At 51.0% G+C, this 24399-nt stretch overlaps 2 long non-coding RNA genes across 2 annotated transcripts in view; both read right to left on the bottom strand.

Moving 5' to 3' along the window:
- LOC131424971 (uncharacterized) overlaps positions 1 to 10792 on the bottom strand; it is a 57663-nt gene extending 46871 nt beyond the window's left edge. Inside the window, exon 1 of the long non-coding RNA XR_009228685.1 lies at positions 10303 to 10792. This is a non-coding gene — a long non-coding RNA (uncharacterized LOC131424971). The remainder of the gene's footprint in view (positions 1 to 10302) is intronic.
- A 7767-nt stretch (positions 10793 to 18559) lies between these two features.
- On the bottom strand, positions 18560 to 23622 carry LOC131424970 (uncharacterized). Its single transcript, XR_009228684.1, has 3 exons — positions 23354 to 23622; positions 21672 to 22028; positions 18560 to 21325 (listed from the first exon to the last, which is right to left on the bottom strand). It is a non-coding gene; the product is annotated as an uncharacterized LOC131424970 (long non-coding RNA).
- Between the last annotated feature and the right edge of the window lie 777 nt (positions 23623 to 24399).

Genomic DNA, 24399 nt, shown 5'->3' with positions numbered 1-24399 from the left:
TGAGCATCCTCTGCATTGCTGAACCCCAGGACTCTGTGGAGCACCCCCTTCAAGGGCTGGGGACTTCAAGCCCTGACTCAGAAAAGAAGCCTTTGCCGGCACCCAGTCTACACAAAGTTCCCCAAGGGTCTCTCAGATGCTAGCTGCAGCTGTCTGTGATCGTGAACTTATACTTCCACTTTTAATTATTCATAAACTTGAGAGAAATTATAATAAAGAACAAGGAGAGCCTCAGGGTCCCCTTGAGTGAGGCCCATAGAGTCTACCCGGCTCTTCTACCCACAAGATCTGGGCTTCCAATACAAAACACGGAGAATGCTTGCTGAAGACACCTGCCCTCAGGACCCCAAGCCGAAGAAAGCAGCCAGGTGGCATTCAGAAGTGACTGCTTACTCAGGTCACAGGGCTGGTGTGAGGAATGTCGGGTGGCCTTCCTCCATTGCATCTGCCTCCACGGGTCACCAGGCTGCAGTGTGGACCCAAGTGCCCTCCACAAGATGCCACTGGTAATTTATCCAGCACCCTTTACTATCCCTTTACTGGAGCCCGGAAACCAGAGACAACAATGACTTTTTACCACTTTATATTCAATCCTGTGTGATTTGACAAACATCAAGAGCGTCTGACATCAGAGTAACTAGAGGAGACCTTGTAACTGGCAGGTGCTGTGGCTCCACCCCAGACCCACAGGCCAGAATTTCCCAGGGGGGTTCCGAGCAAGCCTATTCCTGAGAAGGGCGGTTCTGGTGTGGAGCCAGGGCTGGGAACCACCACATCTAAAATTAATCATAGGAAATGAATACACCAGCACCTACTAGGTGCCAAGCAGCGTCACTGTGGTTAACCACGCCACGAGCAGCAGAGTGGGCTTTCTCAGCTCCATTTTGAGAAGAGGAAGTGGGGTGGGGTGTGCCCACAGAGGTGGAGGGGCTTCCTGAGCCACCCAGCTGGAAGGAGGCAGAACTCGGGCTCGAATCCAGTCTTTCTGATGTCAAAGCCCTGCCTGTCCTGTGCACCTGCAGCTGGAAGGAGAGGGCTGTCGAGTGGGCAGTTAGCACCAGCACACACTGCAGAGGAGACGAGGAAACTGAGGCTCCGGGCACTGTGAGAGACGGTGGGCACTGGAGAAGGACCAAGGAATGCATCTCACGAGAGGTGACCTTTGAACTGGGTCTTGAATGACAACCTGACATTTCCATCACTCACCTGGCCGTCCATATATTTTGCTGGCGTCCCCACACTGTGCTATGAGCTGTGCCCAGTGCCAGGGGTAGGAAGGTAAAGAAGGCACGGCCCCACCCCCAAGATGCACTAGTGTTCTGACCCTCCTGGGCCGCCATCTTCCTCCTTCCCCCAGGTCACCTCCCCTGCTCCTCTGCTTCCTGAGGTGGCACCAGCTCCCAACACCCTGCTCTTCAGAACACCCTTCCCAGCAGGCTTTCTTCATCAACCAGTTCCATTCTGAGCTCTGGGAGGAGAGAGGCATGTGGGCCCCACCCAGGCCAGGGGACAAGGGGGTGCACTCCAGTGCCACCAAGTGAGTCACAGCACATAGACCCCTGAGAAATGGGGTGATAAGACCCACTTCCCTGGGAAGTCAGGGAGAGAGATGAGATAAGAAGAGAAAGTGCTTTGAGCTCCTCAGAAGAAAGAAGCCACAAACAGACCCAGGGTGTTATTAGCAGCGTCATTACTCGCCTCAATTAAAGGGTCACCCTTCTGACTACATGAGGAATCGTTAGCTCATCCTGCAACCCACACAGGGTTGTATTTTTAATGTAATTTCATTTTTATTAATAACAGATAAGACTGCAAAGTACAGTACAAATCCTTCTAAGCTGTTAACACTCCTCTTCAGGCTGGGTGAAGTCTCTTTCTTCCCACACGGCAGCTAAGCGACTCCCCAGCTCCAAATCCTCCTATGGAGCTTGGAACCACATCTTGGCCCCCCAGTTCCATTATCCAAACTCCCCTTCTCCTTGGTCCCTCCTGCCTTCCCTAGACACCATCTGCCTTGTCTCCCCATCAATGAAATGCTACAAGACTGTAATGCAATACCATAGGTACCCGACGTGGAGAAAACAAAGAATAGTTAGCAGATAAGTGCACAGGTCATGCATTCAGTCCTTCACCCAACTAGCATTTTACTACGTGATGAGAATGCAGAGCCTTGAGATGAATAACACATGTGCCATCCTCAGGAACCCACACCTATGAGTGGAAATTGCCCCCCCACAACCACAGAGATACACAAATGTGTATAATAAAAGGGACCCCCCCCCCAATGCTGGGACAACTCCATAGGAAGGAGATCATTCCTCAGCATTAGAGTCAGGAGACTATGTCGGCTGGGAAAGGTCTTCCAGAGGGAGCAAGATGTGACCTAGCCATAGGGTGCCTAGAGCAGGAAGGGTCAACAGGGAGTAGATGTGGAGGGAAGAGAGACTCTGTGTGCCACCCACACAGGGCTGTATTTTCAACGTTGTTTCATTACGTAAAATGGACCTGAGAAGGGGTCCAATATGGCCAGGGAGGTGGGGCATTGAGAAGAGGGATAGAAATGAGGGCTGAGGAGAGCGAGAGATACCTCGTGGTTCCTTGCAGTAACAGGCAGACCCCAGACAGCCCCAGGAGGCAGCACTGTCCTTACCCTCTTATTACACGCAAAGTCTCCAAGAGCTGGAGCCCCAGGTGCCCAGCTGGTAAGATGGAGGCGAGCTCAGAGGGGCCAGGCTCTTAGTGCCAAAAGAAGGGTTTTATCTGTGAGGATTCAGGCAGAGGGGATGAGCAGTGGGCTCCTCAGGTAAATGGTTGGAGTAACTGAGGTGGGGTGGGGGACAGGACGAGGTCAGAGGCACTTGGAGAAGGCTAAGGCAGGCAAAGGGAGAATGCAGAATGCAGAGCTGGAGGAAGCAGGGGGCTCCTAGAGAGAGCCTTGGCCTCCTCCACAAGCACCTGGGGTCGCCAGGGTGCAGTCACAAAGGGCAGAGCTGGAAACCACCTTAAAATTTTTTTCTGGTGAGTAGGACACCTCTTGCTTCACCACCCATCCTTTCCTGATAAGGGCGTAGTTCTCCATGGAGGAGCATCACCCTCCTCCCACACAATTCCAATCCACAGGATTTGGAGAGAATGACCCCATCTGCTCTCCCATCCTTCAGCTCACACACACCATGGCTACTTTGGGGCATATGACCAAGGCCTGGCCAATCAGAACCTTCCATACACCTGTGGCCACATGACCAAGGCCTGGCCAATCAAAACCTTCCATTCACCTGTGGCCACATGACCAAAGCCTGGCCAATGAGAACTTTCCATCGACCTATAGCCACATGGCCAAGACCTGGCCAATCAGAACTTTCCATCCACCTCTGGCCACATGACAAAGCCTTGGCCAACAGAACCTTCCATCTACCTGTGGCCACATGACTAAGGCCTGACCAGTCAGAAACTTCCACTAGTCTAAACTCTTAGGAAAAATAAGTCCTTTTTCCTGTATCTATGAGCTAAAAGGCTAACAAGCCCAGGGCTTCTGGGGACACTCTGTGGAGAAAACCCGTCTAAAAATGGAGGAAGTCATAGAAAGATACTATGGAGATGAGAGGTCATGGGAGGACACTAGGGAAGGAGAACACTTGAATTCCCTGAATCCAGTCAGAACTGAAGCCACCACATCCCTGAACTCCACAGTCACAAGCTCCCTTTCATGAGTAAGCTTATTTGTGTTTCTGACACTTGGAACCAAAACAGTCCTGATTCATCTTGATCCAAATGCTTTATTCCCACATGGGCTGATCACAACGCAGCACAGGAGTGATTTTCTGAGAACACATGGCAGGTCCTCTTGCTATGGTGCCCTTCTGGTGCACGAGTCATCAAGGGTTGCTGAAGACACACGAGATCCCTGCTCCCACCCAGCATCTTGGACCTTTTCCACACCAAATGTCATCTCCCTCAAACCTCCGTGTTCAGGGGAGCCCTGCATGTTACTTGCCTTGCCCACCGACCACCTGAACCATTATTTGCTTAGTATTCATTTTCAAATAAACCCAGTTTTTAATGTAAATATGTTCATATTCAACTGTGTATCACTTATCAAGTGGAAATGCAATATTAATTGACACAGAAAACATAAGCAATTAAAACACCTGCCATGTTAATTCCATTAAGGCCAGATTCCCTTGCTTCACACTTGCCCTCCCTTTGTTAAAAAGAAATTAGGTAGTGTTAAGAATGTGCTAGCACCAAGGTATTGGGACCTCGCCCAAGACCCACTTGGGGACCGAGCCAGCATGTTCCTCCTTAGCTGCTGAGGGCATTGGGTACCGACTGCTCACGATGCACCCCTCTCCAGGGAATTACGCTGTGAATAGTCAGAAACACTCTCACAGAGTCACTGTCCCCTGTTCAGTGACTGAATAACCAGAGGAAGAAAATGCAGCCTCCTTGCCTCAGGAGGCACCAGCTGCATGGGATGCTCAGGCCCCTGGGATCTGGCCGAGGCTGGTCTCCAGCTGAGCCCACACCTTTGCTGTGCCCCTGCCTGGGGAATCTCCAACACCCCACATACAGAGCTTGGACCACTCAGACCCACGTTTGTGAAACTAGGACATCCCCCTACCTGTGATCCCAGACCTGCCTGCTCCTGCATTCCCAACCTCCGTCAGTAGAAGCCCCCTCTTCCCAGTCACTTCAGCAAGAAGCCTGGAGTCTCCCTCAGGGTTGCCTCTTCTCTTTGCTTCCCACCCTTGAGGTTCCTGTCCTAAATATTTCACCTCTTGCTGAGTCTCCTGCTACACTGCTTGCCCCCAAATCCAAGTCAATCGCAACTCCTTCTTACACTGCTACAGATGGCCCAGAGGGTTCTGTGAGACCTTGCCTGGCCTGGGCCACCCCGGCTCATCGCCTCCCCACACCATCTTGTCTACTTACTTTCCCTTCTCCCCACCTTCCTCACTGGACTTCCCAGGCCCCACCACACAGGACTTCAGGACTGCTCAGGAGCTCCATGCCTAGAACCCTCTTGCCATTCCCCATCTGACCTGTCCGCCTTACATTTCAGTGTTGGAGGGGTCAGGCCTGCTAATGCTCCAAGATGCCCAGTTCTTCTCCAGTTCCTGCTTTTGTCACTGATGACATTTGTTCATTACCCAGCTTCCACATGACTTCATCCACTGGACTTGCCCACAGTTCTGTCCCCAAGGCCTGGAACCAGGCCTCAGAGCAGGGCTCTGCAATGGATGGATGAGTGAGTACACAGAAAGAGCAGACAGACGCATGCATAGGCCCTGTCCTGCACCTTGGCCACACCACCACTCTTTCCTGGACAGCCTGCTCCCTTCTCACAGACAAGGCCCCTCTTAGTCCCGCTTGCTCCAAGAAGGACCCCCGGGTGTCCATAACACAGAGTGAATGCGCCTCTTCATGAAGTGCAGGATGGACATGTCAAAGGACATCACTAAACCCTCTGCTCTGCTACTGTAGACCCCATCTCCCTCTAGAAAAAAAGCTCAGTGACGCTATCATACATAGAAATGAGTGACAGATAGGGGAGGGAGGGGGTCACATGCCTGAAAGTGAGCTCAGCAACCAAAGGAATCGACTCACAGGGAAAGGTTTGGAACATGACATAGTGTCATACAAATGTGGCCCGAGCTCCTGTCCTTTTATGTCTTTATTGAACTCTACCTATGCAGGAGGCCCCGAGTTGGGTGGTTCAGGAAAGGGAAATGGTACCTAAACCCTGAACACCACCTGCTAAGGTTTATGGTTTAGTTACACCACAAAGCTGAATCATAAGTCATCCCCATAGAAGCCTAGCAGCCAGCCAAGTGCCCCAGAGAACCCCACCTCCAGAATTCCATTTCTTTTTATTCAACCCCCATGAAGCGCGTGGGGCTCAGTTCCCTTCTCTCACTGGGAAGCATTCTCTTCCACAGCACCATCCTCTCCGAAGCTTCTTATTGAATCTTCTCCAGGAGTGTGTGTGTGTGTGTGTGTGTGTGTGTGTGTTTTACAGTAAGCTCGCCCCAGACAAAGTACATGTTGCTGAAACCATCCTGCGCTATCTGCAGAATATGCCGTCCCCACAGCCTGGGAATGGATGGCGAGGCTTCAGCTCCACAGCCTGCCTCTAGCAAACTCATCCGATTGGGCAATGTGGCCAATCGGCCGAGTAAATGCCGGACCCTGGAGTCCAAGAGTCCCCATGAGCATCTAAGCCCACTTTCAGGAGTCTTTAATGGTAAAGGCAAAGGTGTTTTCGACGCGTACCGAGAGAGATGGCCTGATACCATAGGAAAATAGGTGCATTGGGAAAGGTGACTCTTGTGTCTCAGCAACAGAGACACGGGAGTTGCCGAAGTTTCTCAAATTCCACCACCCCCACCCGGAGCTGCTGGGGTGACGAAAACTTCTGAAGAGTGGGAGCTGCCTACACTGACGAGCCGAGCTGAAGCCCAGCGCCCAGATTACCTCCCTGCGGCCACTACGGTCTACGGGTGGACTTGCCATACCCCCGCAGCACGGGTCCCCTTGAAGCACGGCTTCGGTGCCACCAGCACTGACACGAGTTGCTTCATCTCTTGGCTGGCACATGAAATGCCAGGTGGAAGCAAAGTGTTGAAATGCAGGAATAGAAGCATCCCCACCCGAGGCGTGACGAAACACTTGGAAGAAGCCTTCACAGGCCCTTGGCATGCGTTTAGGACAGCAGGGGAGGGGGTGCTGGGGCTTGACTTGAACAGGAGCACACCGTGCCTGAGGGCAGAGGGGCAGAGGGCCGGTGGGAGGGGCTCCTGGGCATTGGCACAGCTGCATGGGGGGGGGGAAGCCCCCCCAAGGCAGAAGGTGGCCCGCAAATTCAGCTCTTGGAGTCCTAGAGAGTCTCACTGTCTGGTCCCACGTTCCAACCTGAGTCTAGTTGTCCCCAAAATGTCCTAAAGCTCCATGGCTAGGAAAAGGTATGCAGAATGATCTGGCCACCCAACAGGAAGGGAAAGGGAAAGAAGGAGGGAGAAAGGAAGCAAATAGAGGGCAGAGGAAAGGACGAGGAAGGAAGGAAGAGGGGGGGCAAAGAGGGAAAGGGGAGGTGAGGCAGAGACGGAGAGAATGAAAACTTTTGAGATGGTGTCTGTAAGACTGCTGGTCTGAAGGGTCCAGACATTCCTTCTCCAATAAATGGCTGGCTGTGTATGAGTGTGTGCCCGTGCTGGCGTATTGTGCAGGTGTATTAGAAGGGCGTGTGTGCACCTGTGTGCATTTGTGTTCAAGCGTAGTGTGGGAGCATTGTGTGAGTGTGCATGTTTGGGTGCTTGGGCGTGCGGCTGTGTTTATGCATGTTCACGTGTGTACATGTGTGTGCATCTGTGTCAGTGCAGCATCCTGGAATAAACACAACCCTGGAGTAAGTCTCAGGAGAGATGGAATCACCTCCTGATGGACCATGTACCCGTTGTTATGTGAGCAAATGATGTCAGCACTCTGGCCTCAGTTTTTCCCCCATGTTCAAATTTCTACAAGAGTGCCTCGCACATACTAATTGCTCAAGAAGTATTTGCTAAGTAATTGTTATTTGGGGAAAATGCTGCTGACTACTTGGGGTTGAGAAGGTACAAAGTGAACAATCTATGCAGAACTACCCTCTCTGGGCATGCACATGAGAGAAGCCCAGTAGCTGTCAACTTCAGGTTTTTCCCTAGGGAGGAAGGAAACTGAAGAAGGAAATGCTGCGGACAGACACAGGCCTCTCACCGCAGCCCCTTCCCTGGGGCTGAACAAGTGCCACTGAATAAGACAGCACCCTTGGCAGATTCTTGAGCCACTTCCCAGGGGCTTCTGAATTCCCATTATGTTATACATTAGCCATGCTTCATCTTCCTTCTCTCAGTCAAAGGTTGGCAGTCATTCATTTGCAAAAATTAAATGCAAGATTGAATTTTAACGACTTGAAAATCTGAGGTCAGCTTTGCTTTTGGTGACCCGGGGGGCAGGAAGCCTGGTAAGTCATAGGAGGGGTGGTGTACTTGTGATCACAGTCCTGCAAGGTAGGAATTATTATCCTCATCATCCTGTGAAAGGAATTGAAGCTCAGAGAGGTCGGGTAACTGGCCTGGGGCCATAATGTGCACTCCAGGCCTCCAAAGCTGCCTCCAAGCCCAACAAGAGACATTCAGAACGGAAGGGTAGAAGTCTGCTCGCCCCTGCAGGCAAAATGAGGTCTCTTGGTTCTAAACCCACAAACATCTTAAAATCTCTGACCAGTCAGCCCCGGTTGAGTATTGGCAGATGGAGCCAGGGCCATGTGGCAATCAGAAAACTAGTCAGGTGGCACTGGAACGGTGCCTCTGAGGTATTTCACAAACACGGGGAACAAACACATTTGGTGTCGCAATCCTGGCCACCCGGAGCTGCCGCGTTGGCTGTTTTTTGAGAACGGACTATGGATAAGGAGTTTGAGGGCTGATAGCGCTGGGACACCAAGGTGGGTGGCCACCTTGGAGACCGTCCAGCCCTTGGAAGACAAGGGTTTTCAGCCCCCCACCCCTGCAGTTACAGCCAGAGAGACCCACTCTCCTGAGGCAGCTAACACTGCTCCAAAGGCCCCACAGTCCTGGTTTCCCACTGCCCCCTTGACAGACTGAGGGCCCAGGCCAGCTGGGTTCCAGACAGGCCTGGTCCTCACCACCTCCGTGCCCAGGAAGCACCCCGCCCCCTCCCCACAAAGAACTAACTATCCATCCCATAATCCTCCAGACAAAGGCTAATGAGGACAGAATCTCAGGGTGTCACACTGCCCTTGAGATGACCGTGCACTGGTATGAAGAGTGCTCTAAACTCGGAGCACAGCAGCAGACACATTTCACTTATTTTCCCACCTAATCTCTTAGCACCTGCCTGCCTTAAAGCAGGACATTCAGCATCTCCTCAAGGATTTTCCTCCCTTCCCGACAAATTTTCCCAAAGCCCCATGGAAGGCCAAGTGCAAAACAAGAATGAGTTCTCTCCAGAGGCCAGGCTCAGAGGAACTGGCATCTCTCGAGTTTCCAGCTGCCACAGATCCTCCTGCCATGATTCTCTCTGTCATGGATTCCCACTGCCACACAGTGTCACTGTTGAAGCTTACACCTACAAAATTTCTTGGATTCATACAAATTCCAAAACCGCATTCCTGACCCACAGCCAGGCGCCCCATGTTGAGCTCTGAGAGTGGCATTCTCCTAATTCCTTTTCTCCTACTCAGGCTATTTCCCAGGGTACAAGAGGACATCAGCAACACCGAAGGGAGACCTATTTTCCAACACTCACAAATCCCTCTCTCCCTGCCCTGTAGCCACTGTAAGGAACACATTCTTGCTTTTGAATCTCCAGAGAGGGACATGCTTTTGAATATGCTTCCCTGGAGAGAAGGAGGGCTTCCTGCTCTGCACCTGCCCTTCCCAGGGGAGCTGGCCTTCTCCTGCCTAGACCTGGATGTCCCCAGCAACCTCCTCACCAAAGGACAAAAGCTCAGGTGCATCTCCAGCACCTCCTGTTAAGCACCTGCCACCTTTGTAGGAAATTTCAGGACCACAAGGCTGCATAGCCAGAGGATAGCCATTGTATTTGGGAAGGCCTGCTGTCGGCAGGGCATTTTGACACCAATGATCCTGATGAATCCCAACCACAAGGAGGGCGAGGAACCTGCATTTCATTAAGGAAATACAGCTCAGGACACTGAGGACCGCAAGCTGCAGGGATAAACGTTGTTGGTTGTTGGCCTAAGTCTTTCTCCTGCCCCCAGAGAGTCTCAGCTCGCTTTCCGACCCCCAAAGCTGACTGCCAGCCAAGTCAAACTAAAGAAACACCCAACCAGCCTTCAGGGATAAAGGAGTCACAAAAGAGTGCCTCTAGGCATGGGGCTGGATTGGCAGTTGCAAATGATATAATAATGGCTACTCTCCCTGCTGTGCCCAGACCCGAGCTACACCAGTGAAGAACGAGGACTGACTCCAGCACAAACCCAGCTCTGAGCTCACCACGAGGGAAAAGACTCACTCTCTCAGTACTCTGACTCAGTGTTGGAAGAAAAGCATGCTGTGGGAAGAGGGAGAGAAGAAGGCCCAGAAGAGGTTCGCTGACCTCCACTGGCAACAGCTTGGGCAGACCCCCCCCGGAGGAGGGAACTTTGGCCACACATAACAATAACAGCCACCGGAAGGCACCAACAATGACTGACCGCTTGTTCTGTGCCAGGCACCCTTTAGGTCCTTCTCATAAATATCACCTCATTTAATAACTCTGTCAGGCAGGCAGTGTCGTTACCTGCATCACTAGGTGAGGACACGAAGCCAGAGCCAAGGCAAAGCAGTAACCGTCAAAGCAGAGATTCCATCCCACGAGGATCTGAATTCATCTGCCTCCTCAGAGGTGAGCCTGGGACAAACAGGGAGAGGAAGTGGGTGTCCCAGGAGGAGGCAGGAAGGGAGCCACCTCAGCAGGGGAGGAAGAGGGGGAGGCCTCCCTGCTTCCAGGAGCACAAGTAAAGGAACCATTGAGACTACTGGCCCCAGTGTCCGAGTATAAGCATGGTGTGGGGGCGAGGACAAAGACCTGTTTCCCCAACAACACTAGCCAAGACTTACCACGGTCAAGGCAGGGGCTAGGCTTTTGCCAACATTAGCTCATTTTCATTTTCATCAAAACACTGTAATAATTAAGGATCACATACAATAATTGGGACTCATGTGTCAAGCATTGGTCTAGATGCTTCTATATGTTTAAATTCATCCGATCCATACAACTCTATATGATAAGTATTTATTATTATTATTATTATTATTATTATATCCGTTTGACAAGAGGGAAAACTGAGGCATGGAGCAATTAAGTACTTGTCACCAGGCAACGCGGGTGATAAACGTATCATATAAACTCAAGCAGTCTGGCCCCGTTTTCCCTCTAAGGTAGCCATCACTGTCCACATTAGAGAAACAAAGAGATGGAGGCCCAGCAAGAGGGCAGGAATCATCCCATCTTTTTGGTGGAAAACCAACATTTGAAACCCAACATCCAGGCTCTTCACCAGGTGGCAACGGCAACCCCATCCAGCCACTTACAGAAGGCTGTCCTCAGGCCACTTGCCCCATGCCTGAGCGCCATCACCTGAAAAAATGAGGAAGTGCCACCTGGACGTTTCCAGGGCCCTAGTGGGAGCTCCCAGGACAGAGGGGCAGTTTTAACACCATGGTGGCCAACACCTGAGAAGAAGGCTAACAGCTTTGGCAGGGAAACCACAGCCTAACCCTCAACAGCCACTCATTTGCATGAGGACAATTTGGGGTTCCTGCCACCACTCCTTTTCCACCTTTGTGGTACAGTCTCCAACATGACCACCACCAACAATTTCTCCCACCTCTACACATCGCTCCTCCACTCATGCAGAGTCTGTTTTCCCTCCCCTCAAATGTGATCAGGCCTCGTAATTTACTTTGCCCAAATGAATGTGGTAGAGATAATGCCCTGGCACTTCTGAGCCTGGCTCCAAGAGTTTGGGAAGCTTTCTTTTCCTGCCTCTTGGAATCCAGCTGTCAGACTGCAGAAAACCTCCGACTAGACGGCAGAGATGAGAGACCACGGGGAACGGGACCTGAGGACGAGACACCGTCAGGTTGGATTCAGCGCTCTTTCCGCACCTTTCTATCCTGCTTCTCAGTGAAATCTGCCCTTCTGCTTCCAGTGAGAGCTAAGTCACCTGCATGCTCCCCTCAGGACCTGTATGTCACAGAAGGCCCTTGCACATCCCCTAGGATCCAGCAGGCAAGAATCCCTGAGGTTCAAATGTCAGGCTGCCCTGAATCACACGCAGGGTGGAGACTGCCGAGATGACTCAGGTTGAGGTGAACTTACAAATGCATGTGCCAGAAACCAGGCTCACACCCCAGGTGTGTTAAGTAGGATCTGAAGCGTCAAAGCCTTTGTGCTGCAGCTGGGGCTGTGAGTCCTTCCCACCTTGCCACCCCAGTGTCCACCATCCCGTGTGCATCTGATGGAACACTCCATTCATGGCAGATGGCGCCCGGGCTCTCCGCAGCTGGCATGACTCTCCTATCCGAGTGCAAAGCCAGGACGACGGGAAGATTGCAGGCTCATTTGCAGCCTGGCTTCCAGCCACGTCCCCACAATGACACAACTGCCTCCTCCGACGAGCACTTTCCAATCTCCAACTGAGATCTGTTGGATGAGAAGCCAGTTTCCACCACAGCCAAGCTCAGGCAGCTGTGGGTGGGGGTGTGGATGTAGCTCTCTTCCACCCCGAGATCTGGGAAGAGAGAGCTCATCTCCTTACCAGCCAGAAGGCCGGCCAAGCCAAACAGGGCTTCTGCTCAGGGCCTTGAGGAACCAAGTGGGAAACAGCCCAACCGCCAGGACTGTGACAGCCAAGGTCAGCAGAGAAGCATGCTCATCTACCCCTGCTGATGGAATGGTCCCAAAGGGAAAGATTTAACTTGTTTTAGGAACTAGTCAGAGCCTGGCTTGGGCACGCTGCCAGGGTGTTACGAGAACAATCTCTGGGAAACGGGGAATGGAGTTTTTGCCAAGCAGATTGCAGCTGTGGAGCCTGAGATTCAGTGGCCCCTGATATACAGCCAGCCCCTGATTCCTGGGGACCTCCCTGACCACTGCCAAAGCCACTGGCAGTGATGAGCTGACTGGTGTTCCCATGCACTCGGGGTGTGGGAGTCCCTGCTGCACTCAGGCATCCCACTCAAGCTGAGGAAAGAGGTGCAAGAGGCAGCCTCTGCCCTCGAGGACCTTGTCTGCGGCCCTCAAGTAATCACAGTACAATAGGGTGGATGCTGCAAGGTGCAGCCGCTCCGGGAGCCCGAGGGAGGAAGGAGAGGCCTGTCTAGACGACCCAGGGGGGTTCAGCAGGACTGAATCATGAACCTGGCCTTGAACGGGGAGCCCTGATCAGCTGGCGATGGTGGAGGGCCTCCTGGGTGGAGAGAGTGGGCTTGGGGGATCCCAGCAGGTCCTTCCCACCCCGCCCGCCAGCCCCGGCCTGCGGTTCAATTCTCTGCAAGAACCATTTTCAACGGACCCCTGATTCCACATCCTCTCTTAACCTAGGAACTTAGTTCATCCTTTTCCTGAAGCAACCAAGAGACATTTACAGAACCCTAAGGAGCCACTGGGAGCCCCAAGAGCACCCCACAGTTTGCATGAGGCTCCCTGAAGCAATTTTTTTCTCAAGCAGTGAGCAGCTGGGCATGAGGAAGATGATCCCATTTAGAAGGCCCCAGAAAATTCAGGAAGAATCTAGAATTACTCAACAGGACAATTGTGAAGGAAGAGAGCTTTGGCCCTCCAAGAAAGTGCCAGTGGAAAAAAATCCAGGACCATTTCAGTATTGAGCAGATGTTCCAACAGGGAAGGAAGCCCTCAACACAGACCTTTCTGTAACAGCAGCCACCCCTCTCCCTCCCAGCCTCATACCTAACCTCTCGGCCATGACACCCATAGACCTAGCGCAGGACTCCAGCCACTGACAGCAGGAAAGGCAGAGTGTCACCTTGCCAGCTAAGAAAGATCCTTCTGGCTGGGCTGGGGAGGCACCTACGCAGCTGGGATTAGGAGGCCACCTATCTAGAAGACAGGGAAGGGAGGGAGGGAGGGAGGGAGAGAAGGAGGGAGGGAGGGGGAGGGCAGGATGGAAACTGTTGTGTTTCTTTTCACTTCTGAACCAGGCTGTGAGGGATATTTCAGTGACCCTACTTTGCAAATTAGAAACTGAGGCTCAAGGCTTTTAAGGAACCCGCTGGAGGTCAAAACCCTAGTAAACAGGGATTCAATCCAAACTCTGGGGACTCGGAAGCTTATGCTTTTTCTAGACAGCCTGGATAAAAATAACTGCCACAAATCAAGAATCTGCCACTGGCCAAGTCCTGGGAAGGCCCTTTTTAAAAGAGGATCACGCAGCCTCACTGAGCAAACTGCCCTGGCAGAGATGTCCAGCCCAGCTGCCTCTCCTGCCCAGAAAGGGCAGCCAGGGTGGCCACAACAGTCGGCGCCCAAACAAGCAGGGCTCTGACAGGGGGACACGCCCAGTAATCACGGTGAGCAGCAAGTACAAACAGTACGGTCCCCTGTGGTCACTGTAGTCCAGCACTTCCCAGCCAGCGGCAGTGTCCCACCCCCACAGCCCCCAACAGCACATCTGTCAGAAGAGGCTTGGAGGTAATCCTCCCCAGGTCCCTCTCCACCCTTTCCAAGAAAAGGTCGTTAGCCAGCCATCCTTGGGCATCTCAGACGCTGATCGCACCAGTCCAGTAGGGCATGTGAAAGAAACTAGTCACGTATTTAATTATTTAGCTTTTCTATGGAACTGAAAATGTTCCATTCAAGGGATTATCCCGTGCCCTGAGACCACATCTTTCTAACTTTCTTGAGGTTAGAAATGTCATTTCTTTTGGGGGGACTGGGGATTGAACTCAGGGGCACTCAACCACTGAGCCACATCCCCAGCCCAATTTTGTATTTTACTTAGAGACAGGGTCTCACTGAGTTGCTTAGTGCCTCGTCATTGCTGAGGCTGGCTTTGAATTTGCGATCCTCCTGCCTCAGCCTCCAGAGCCACTGGGATTACAGGCCTGTGCCACCACACCTGGCTAAGAAATGTCATTTCTTTGGATTACATAATAGTTATAACAGATTGCAGTTTGATTCAATACCTTTAGTGAGCAAAACTAAAAGTTGGGATCATGATGATGTTGGCTCTATTGGTTGAATTTATTCACTGTTTTGCCCCCTTTGAAGCCATTCAGGGCACCAGGTCTATCACCTGCTGTGTAACGTCCCCACCATCCAGCTCCAGGACTTCATCATCCAAACGGAGGCTCTAAGCCCATTAAACACTAACTATGCCTCTCCCCCTAGCGCCGGGCAACCCCTGACTTTCCATTTCTAAGAATTGAACTGCACAGGTTCCTCCAAGAAGTGACATCATGCAGTGTTGCCCTTTTGTATCTGCCTTATTTCACTGAGCATAATGTGCCCTCGGGTCTCATCTGTACTGTAGCCTGTGTCTGAATTATTTTTTCCTTTTAATAGCTGAATAATATTCTGTTGTGTGGATGTAGCAAGTCTTGTTGATCCATTCTTTCACTGATGGTGCATTCCCTGAAGTCACTGATTTACCTGTGCACGTGCTAAGTGATGGGCAGCTGCTTCCTGCTTCCCAGGCAATGCCCACACAACTTTTAGCAGAGAGAAGAAACCCCTATCTTCTTTCAACCACCACTTGCCGAAGGGACTTCTCAATTGATACCATCAATAAGATCTGGTCCCTAATTCCAGAAACTTACAACCAACTGTGGGGTTCAGGGGTTCCCAATGTGGAGAGCAGCCATGGGCAGCCGGGAAGTCAACAGGGTTAAGTGTCTTACCCAGTCTGGTCTCGGTGGGCAGAAGAAGAGCGCTGGTATCTCCCCAAGGAAGGATTGGGTCATCGGCCTGGACTTGGGTTAGGCAAGGTAGCAGTGTGAGGGGTCAAAACATAGCAATTTCTCCTTTGGAAGTGACCCAGTGGGGCAAATGTCAGACACGCGCACCACGTGTCACCAGTCTGTTGGCACACTTTGCCTCACCACCATCTCTGCGTCTGGTGGTGTGCTAGGCCCTGCGGGGAGCACAGGAAGGAGAAGATGTGGCTCCTGTCCTCCAGAGAGTTATTCACACAGGGACTCCCCAACTTTTATGTCTGGGAGGAGTTTGGGATGGGAACCTTGGTTTCCTGGACTCATGTTTCCATGTGGAAGGATCTTATGAAAAGTAACACCTCCTGCCTCATTGAGAGGTGTAGACACTTATCTCATCAGTGTGTTCAGGAGAAGAAACAGCCAAGCCCTTCTGGGTCCTCTTTTTAGGCACTGCCTTAGGATATGTCAGCAGGATCATGTCCCTGAGGGAGAACTCTGGAGATGCCTCGAGTTGCCATGGATGGAGTTTGCCTAAATTGGGACTAGGCTCGCTAAACCCTTGGTTATGGTCTCACATTTCTGCCACATTATCCAACCCAACTTTTGTCAGTAGAAAAAAGAATCCATATCTCTGTTGGTTCTGAATGCAGGAAGAGAGCGATGAGTGTTATTTGGGGCCTCTCAGAATAACTATTGCTGACAGCTATTAAAACCACCGCTAGGTCAGGCACAGTGGCACACACCCATAAACTCAGCTGCTCAGGAGGCTGGGACAGGAGGATCCCAAGCCTGAGGTGAGCCTCAGCAACTTAGCAAGACCTTGTCTCAAATTCAAAAATAAAAAGGACTGGGGATGTAGCTCAGTGGTAGAGCACCCCTAGGTTCAATCCCCAGTATCAATAAAATAAAACAAAATAAAACGAATCTCCATGTCTTAACTCTACATAAGGTTTGCTTTAGAGAGCTTGGAGTGTAGCTCAGGGGTAGAACAACTTGCCCAGCATGTGCAAGGCCCTGGGTTCAATCCCCAGCACCATAATAAACCAATAAGCCGTTTTATTTTCTATTTGATAAAATCTACTGATGGTTTTCCTGGTCACGAAGTTCTGCTGTAAAAGGGCAACTCAAAGACCCAGTTTGCTTTATATTGTGTCTTCACCACTGTCTGACTTCAAAGTCAGCCTGGAATGTGCAGCCATGAGATGTGGAAGGCCTAAAAGTTCACACCGCAGAGTATTTCATGGTATGAATGTCCAGGCCTGGAAATGTCATAGATCTCTTCTACCCACGCTGCTGGGCAAGGCCAGTCACATGGCCCCACTGAGGTACAAAGGAGACTGGAAAATGTGGATTATTCAGTGCCCAGAGGGGAAAGGACAGTGGGACGTTGGTGAACTTTAGCATTCTCTGCAAGGTCTCATCATGGTCCAATCCTGCATCTGGAAGACAATGATTTTGAGAATCAAAGCATGGAACTTAGTTGCCCCCAGCACAGGGTCATTTAGTAACAGAGAGGGAAGAGAATCGGGCCTCACAGAAACAAAACAGAAGAGAAAGGAAGGGCGGGTAAACTCCAGAGGGCCCTAACCAGGAGAGGCATCCCCCTGCATCAGGGAGCTGAGCACCTGGCACTGGAAGAGGGCGGGCAGGGACTGACAGCGTGGTAGAGGCGATGGGAACCGAGGCCCCCCCAGGGGGCTGGCCGGAGCAGCGATTCCCACACTGCACCTTCCAGGCCCTTTCATAATTTCTCCCTTTGGACCTCATGTTTTGAAAGATCGTGTGTCACAAACAAACTGCGCTTATTGAGCAATAACAAATACATTTCCCCACGTCTTATTCATCAAGGTTGAGCACGCGTGGGCGCGCCTGTGTGCCTATACACGACAAAACACAGACCTGCTCACTTTGGGCACCTTAACCACCATGGTTTTGACCTGCTGTCCCTAAGCCGGCCACATTCGTGAGGCTACCAACAACCAATTCCCTCTTCTGACAGGCATCGAACTCCTGCATCGATGATTTAATTCCAGCCAAACCACCACAACAAACAAAACTAAGAATTTAGTTACCCTAAGTTGTCTACTGTGGGGTGAACTGACAATTTTAAATGACATTACTGAGATGCACTCCCAGACCCACGGTACCCTTCAGGGCGGCTAACTCAAGAGTCTGGGTCCTAGACCAGCCTCTCCAAGCCACTCCGTGCTCAGCACTTGCCACTTCTTCCCAGCCGACTTCCCAACAGACAATGTCGGTGCGCTTGGTCCCGCACCTAGTAGGAACTTTCTCAAAGACAATGTCTCTGTATTCCCCTGCCTCAAAACTGATGGACTCGTGGATGAACAGGATGAACTTCACTGTCAGCTTTAAGGTCAGGCTAGCCGCTCAGAAGAGAAGGAAACGGGCGCCTGTCTCTGAACCCAGCAGTGGCTGAGATCAGAAAGGAGCTGTAGGTCCCATATCTGGGGTCTTCCACTCCCCAGCCAGATGTCTTCACGGCATAGACCACTGCAGAGGGGGTCCTGGAGGGCAGGCGCTCTCTTGCATTGCTCTTTGTGTAGACAGCGGCTGACCCAGAGCCTGGTACCTAGCTGAGCCTTAGTCAGTGTTTAATTCATGAGCAGGGCCCCCTCTCCAGGGTCAGCTTCCTTCTCCAGCCCCACTCCCCGGCTGTGCCCGCGCCCTCCCCGGCCGGCTTCCTGCCCCACACGTGGGATAGTGAACTACAGTCATGAAACCACGGTCACTCCAGGGCTCATCAAATTCCTAATTTGGACCTTAAAAACAGCTTTCTGGCAATAGGGCCCCACGTTGGTGTGGTGGCCTTACCTGTTTTGTATGTCACGTCTGGTTCCACTGAGACCCTGGAAGGAGAGCCGCAGGAGCCGGTGGCCTCTCCCTGCCCTTCTCAGGCCTGCTGCTCAGAGTCCTGGCAGCCGTTAAGGGACCTTCCCCTGCCCTCCCGTCCCCTGTGACCCCCAGGACCATCCAGAACACGGCATCCCCCATAAGCAGGAAGGCCAGTAGGATGACAGGAGGTCCTCGCCCTCCGTCCTTGGAAGACTTATTTCCACCTGTAAACAGTTATTTGTGGATGATTCATTTTCTGTCCCCGCACTAGACTGTAAGCAGGGACCATCTCTGTATTGCCACCGTGTGTCCCCGGTGTCTAGCCCTGAGCCAGGGACCCGGGAGCTGTTCACCGTGTGTTTGGCTAGTGAATGCATGGACGGCTGACCAAGCACACTCTGCTCTGTCCAGCAGAGGACAGTTTAGAGCACTGTGGCTCCCCACTTTGCTCCAGGGTAGATTATGAAGCACAGGAATTAATATCCCACTGGGAACGAGGACAGCCAGGATGTACGGTCCTAGTGGGACCCTCATTGTGTGACCTTGGGGAGGTCGTCTAACCTCGAAAGGCCACAAATTCTCCCTCGAAAGGCCACAAATTCTCCCATATATAAGTAAAGGAGTCAAAATTGGTCAGTTGTCTGCAAACTACTTTTTAGGACCCAAGAGATCCACAGAAGTCCTCAAAAGCCACGGCCACATGGGTGGGGACCCACATCCTAGTGCTCTCTGCCCAGGGGATCTGCTTTGAACTGAGAGATCTCAGTCCTGGAGCCCAGCGTCCAGGGTCTTAACCACAGTCTGTGCCACAGGGCCACAGCACAGGATGCAGGCAAAGTCCACGGTGGCAGGAGGGTCTCCGGTAGTAACCAGGGAGGTGGGTTAATAAGACAAACTCATATTTTGAGATTTTTGAGCGTTTTTGTTCTGTTTTGTTTATTATTATGATGATTCTTGTTGCTTTGTTTTGCTATGCCGAGGATCAAACCCAGAGTTTTATGCCTGCCAGGCAAGCATTCTACCACTAAGCCACATGCCAGCCCCAAAGTTACGCATGAAGGACTCTGAGCAAGAATACAGGAAGGCTTTTGAAGGTGACAGTTTAAGAGGCGACATTTTTTTTCTTTTTCTTTTTCTTTTTTTTTTTTTTTTTTTTTGGTGCTAGGGATTGAACCCAGGGCCTTGTGCATGTGAGGCAAGCACTCTACCAACTGAGCTATATCCCCAGCCCAAGAGGTGACATTTTCTGACAGTAAGGCTGGAAATATGGGCAGGATCTCCCCTGGAGTAGAAGGTAAGACCACCATTCCAGGCAGAGGCCAGGCCACAGCAGAAAACTGGGAGGGTCGGTGTTGTGATCCATGTGCCTTAGAAGGTAATTACCTCTGGAAAGTAGAATTAGGAGACTCAAACAGGAAACGTGACTTTTCATGGTACAACATTGCTTTTGAATTTTTACCATGTGCATGTGTTATTTCCTTAATGAAAAATTAATTTTCATGGGCCAGGGCTGTGGCTCAGTGGTAGAGTGCTTGCCTAACATGCGTGAGGCACTGGGTCCAATCCCGGCACCACATACAAAATAAACAAATAAAATAAAGGTATGGTGTTCATCTGTAACTAAAAAAAAAAAATTTTTTTTAATTAATTTTCAGTCCGGTGCCGTGGTGCATGCCTATAACCTCAGCAGCTTGGCAGGAAGATTGCAAGTTCAAAGTCAGCCTCAGCAACTTAGCAAGGTCCTACGCAACTTAGCAAGACCCTGTCTCAGCATTTAAAAAAAAATTTAAAAGGCTTATGATATGGCTCAGTGGTGAAGCATCCCTGGGCTCAATCTCTGGTACAAAAAAACAATGATAATAATAATTCTCAGGTTTATTCACCTATAAATTTGTTCCATTCATTAATTTTAATGGAGCCTGCACCATGGATACAAAGTCCACTTGTTAATCATTCAGTTGACACTGAATGAGGGTTTTGTGCCCAAGAGGTGCTGACATTACATATATCCACAAAGGAAAATAAGTCAGATACCTGCCTTCCAGAAGTTCCTACCAAATGGGATAATCAGTCAAACAAATGTTTACTACAGGAAAAATCCAGGGCCATGATTGAGGGAAACCCTGGAAACTGGGACTACAGACAAGGGTACCTAACCTAGACGATAGATCAAAGAAGGCTTGCTTTCTGGAGGAAGTTCTACCTGCAGTAGGTTCTCAGGGATGAATAGAAGTTAATTTCAAAAGAGGCACGGGAAGAGTTTTTCAGACATAAAAAACAAAAGACATTAAGTGACATATTGCGACAATATGGAGAGGTGGACAGCTGTATTAACAATCACACACCTTGAATAAATGTTTTTAAAACATCTGCATAATGAAATACTACACAGCCATAATAAAGGAAAGGGGAGCCTATCTGAATCCAGAGTCAGTTTGGCAAAGTGCACAGGAGTGTGGGCTCTGGAGCCAAATACTGGGTCTGGTCCAGATCCTGGCTCCACCACTTCTTATCTCTGTCTTGTTCCTCAACTTTTCTCTGCTTAATTGACTCTTGGGCATAAAACCCTAAAAAATGAGAATAAGGATAGCACCTTCCTCATAGGGTCCCAGTGCTAGAATAAAATAATGTACACGAAGTCCTTATCCAAGTATGTGTCACAAACTAAGCATTCAGTAATGATGTTGATGCTCCCAGGGGCTGATGTCTAAGTTACACTAAGTCCTTTTTCTATTTATCACATAATCTCATTTTAGTGAGCAAGGGCTTTGCTGTTTAGTTCACCAGTATGCACCTCTCAGTGCATTAAGTAACTATTGCATAAATTAAGTCCTACAAAAAGAAAATCACATATAGCCTTTGCTATAATATGCATTTAAAAAGAAACTGAAATGATATCTACAAAACCTTTCACAGGTATTGTCTCTGGAATGGCAGGATTTTGAAGGATTCGCTGGGCAGATAACTGGTTCAAGGGTAGGTGACGGTTTCAAGCTTTATCAGCCATGTGGTTCCTAAACAAAGTTGGGATTTTTCAAATTTAAAAAAAAAAAAAGCAAAGATCCTGCAGCAAAATCGTCACCAACTACTTACAAAAAGCCTTATTTCCTTTTAGAGGAAAGTATATGGGCATTGAGGGCTGGCTTCTGGAGAAGACAACAGACCCTCCATGATACCAAGAGCAGCCAAAGCGCCCCCTGGCATAATCCCTGTGATTTCCTCACAAGGTGATGTCACATGCACAGGGAATGATTGAACTTCCCAAGTTATTTATATATCTTCAAAACAAAGCCATTTCTTAAAAATCAGCCTGAACCTTTCTTTTTGGACCCTCCTAAGGCATGAAGAAGCAGCACCCACCTACCACCAGGGGCTCAGCCCTCCCAGGGGGTCTCCCGTTCAGGCACGTCATCTCATTTGTCCTCGCAGCAGTGCTGAAGGTGGGTGTGCCTACTCCAACTTACAATGGATGCCGCTGAAACACAGAGAAGTTAAGAGGCCTGCCTAAGATCACACAGCCATGGTATCAGAGCTGTGCTCTGGGGCCTGGTCTTCTGCCTCCAGACTCACCTTCGTCTCTTCACTGCATGTGGGTGGAATTAGAGGGATTTCCATGGAGCGTTCCATCTCTCCTCCAGCTGATGGTACAGCAGAACGGCTCACGCTCACTCAGTGAGCGCAGGCTGCAGGCCGGACGCTCTTCTGAGCTCTTGATGCCTGTGAATTTATTTGTTGCTCACCACAAGCCTGAGAAGTGGGTACACTCATCGTCCCCCGTTTACCAGTAAAGGAAGTAAAGCATAGAGAGTGAAGCAACCAGGATCACCCAGCAAAAAAGCGACAAAGCCAAGTGCCAACCTAGGAGAGGTGGCTCCCAATCAGCACCTCTGGACCAAAAAGCTACACACTAGCAAGACCCGCGATGAGGCTATCAGCCTGCGAGGCTCCAGGTGCGAAACCCAGGAGAGTCTCAGCAAACGGGAGCCCCAGGTCACCCTCCATGGGGACACCCGCAGGCCTCAGGCCACATCCAGTTTGGAACCACAATACTTTGAAATAAGGTCACACTAACATTCAAAAATCAGGAGGCAGCATTAAAAAAAAAAAAAAAAAAAAAAAAAACTCTATTTTTGGCATTTCTTAAAAATTCAGGCGCTCCTGCCCCCTTGGGGTGCGGGCACTCAGGGATGGCCAGGCAACAGTCCACTCTAGCGCTGCTCGCCCAGTAGCCGCTGGGTCCTGCTGTCCTGGCAATGATCATCCTGGGTCCTCTGCAGCCCTCGCCCCCTGGGGCTCCTGTGCCTGACCCCAGCTGTTTGACTCATTCTGTGCCTGACCATTGTGTGCACTGGAGCGTGTGGCCTGGCTTATCAGCATCCCCCTGGCTCAATAGAGGGAGGCTCCCCACCTTTCCTGCCCCGTGAGTCACCTGGGCACTTGGACGGCTCTGGAGTGCGCCTCAGCCCAGTGAGATCAGAATCTCTGCAAGTGGGTCTCAGACATCAGAATGATGCAAAAGTCCCCAGATTCCAAGGTGTAGCCAAGATTTGGGGTTTCTCAAAACCCCCGCACGCCGTGAGTCGTCAGAGCTGCTCAGAAGGCAGATCTGAGTCCGTGGGTCAAGTTGGGGCCCGAGGTTCTGCATTTCTAGCCAGCTCTGGGGGGATGCCACATTCCCAGGGACAGCACATGAAGAGGCAAAGGGCCATAAGACAGTGCTCATTAGTATGTGCTCTTCCCAGCCAGCGGGCTGGCCTGGGCAGCTCCTGTCTCCTCAGAGACAGCAACACATCGAGCAGCCCAGGCCCAGAGAGGGACAGCGAGTCACACGGAGTCAAAAAGAACACCTCGTGGTGCACGCCTGTAATCCCAACAGCTCAGGGGGCTGATGCAGGAGGATCCCACATTCCAGGCCAGACTCAGCAATTTAGCAAGAACCTGTCTCAAAATAAAAAATATAAATAAAAAAGGGCTGGGGATGTGGCTCAGTGGTAAATTGCCCCTGGGTTCAATCCCTGGCACAAAAAAACAAAAACAAACACCTGAATTGCTGTTTCTTCCCCGCCAGGCAATGTCACCACCCATCAGGATCACATCCTCCTGGCTCACCTTGGGAGGTGAGGCCAGGGTGACACTCCACTTGGTAATGTCAGACGAGGGTGAGTGGCAGTCCTCTGTGGCAGAGGGTCCCTGAGGCAGTGGGGGAGGCACCAAAGACAGCGCCCAGCTAGCTCAGCCAGGAGCCGGAGCTCATGAGGAGCTGAGTGGCTGCAGGACAGCCTCCCCCCTCGGTGAGGACACCGCGCAGGCCTGAGTCACAGCCTGTGAGCTCAACCCCTGGCTGCCAGGCGGGAGGGTGAGTCAGAGGGCGTGTCGCTGAGTGAACTTCTCCCGGCCAAATATGGGGCTCTGTTTGCTCCATCTTGCCATTGGCGCTGCCAGAGGCCCAAGGGCTGTGTCTGCTCCTCACAACGGCAAGGTCCCTGAGGAGAAGGGGCGACTCTCCCCCCCTCCACACCCCCCCTCCCAGACCAGGGGGTGGCACTTGGCTTCAGCTCTCCCAGGACCTTGTCACCGCCCCCCGCTCCCAACTGCTCCCCCCACCTCATTATCTGGAGCATGATACAGAGCAGTAGTAATGACATACTTTCAAATGATGGCTTTATCTTAACAAGATCCTCTGGGCTCCCATAGACACCCACAGCCCTGTGTGCTCCGGGGAGGAGCAAACAGACACCTCACCTTCCTGTATCCCTGGTGCCACACACAGCCTGGGACATGCTAGATGTGATTAACTACCTGTTAAATAAATTCATGGGTACGTGGGGTGTGTGTGTGTGTGTGAGAGAGAGAGAGAGAGAGTGTTTCTCTGCTAGCAGACTTTTACTTCCTCTGAGGAAATAACTTACATAGCAAACTACACACACACACACACACACACACACAAGCACGTGACACTGTTTTAAACATCTTCTCAACTCAGCTCGTTTAATTTGAGATTGGCTACCCATCAGTGTGCACAACTAGAATGTACCAGCACAAAATGATGAAAAAATATGTGCAATTTGCTCACTTACATTCTCAACAA

This window comes from Marmota monax, unplaced genomic scaffold (genome assembly GCF_021218885.2).
Source record: "Marmota monax isolate L192 unplaced genomic scaffold, Marmota_monax_Labrador192_F-V1.1 WCK01_AAM20220418_F8-fsc00003, whole genome shotgun sequence".
Lineage (NCBI taxonomy): Eukaryota > Metazoa > Chordata > Mammalia > Rodentia > Sciuridae > Marmota > Marmota monax.
The sequence above is the reverse complement of the archived record's forward strand: the minus strand, read 5'-3'. Positions and strand labels throughout refer to the sequence as shown.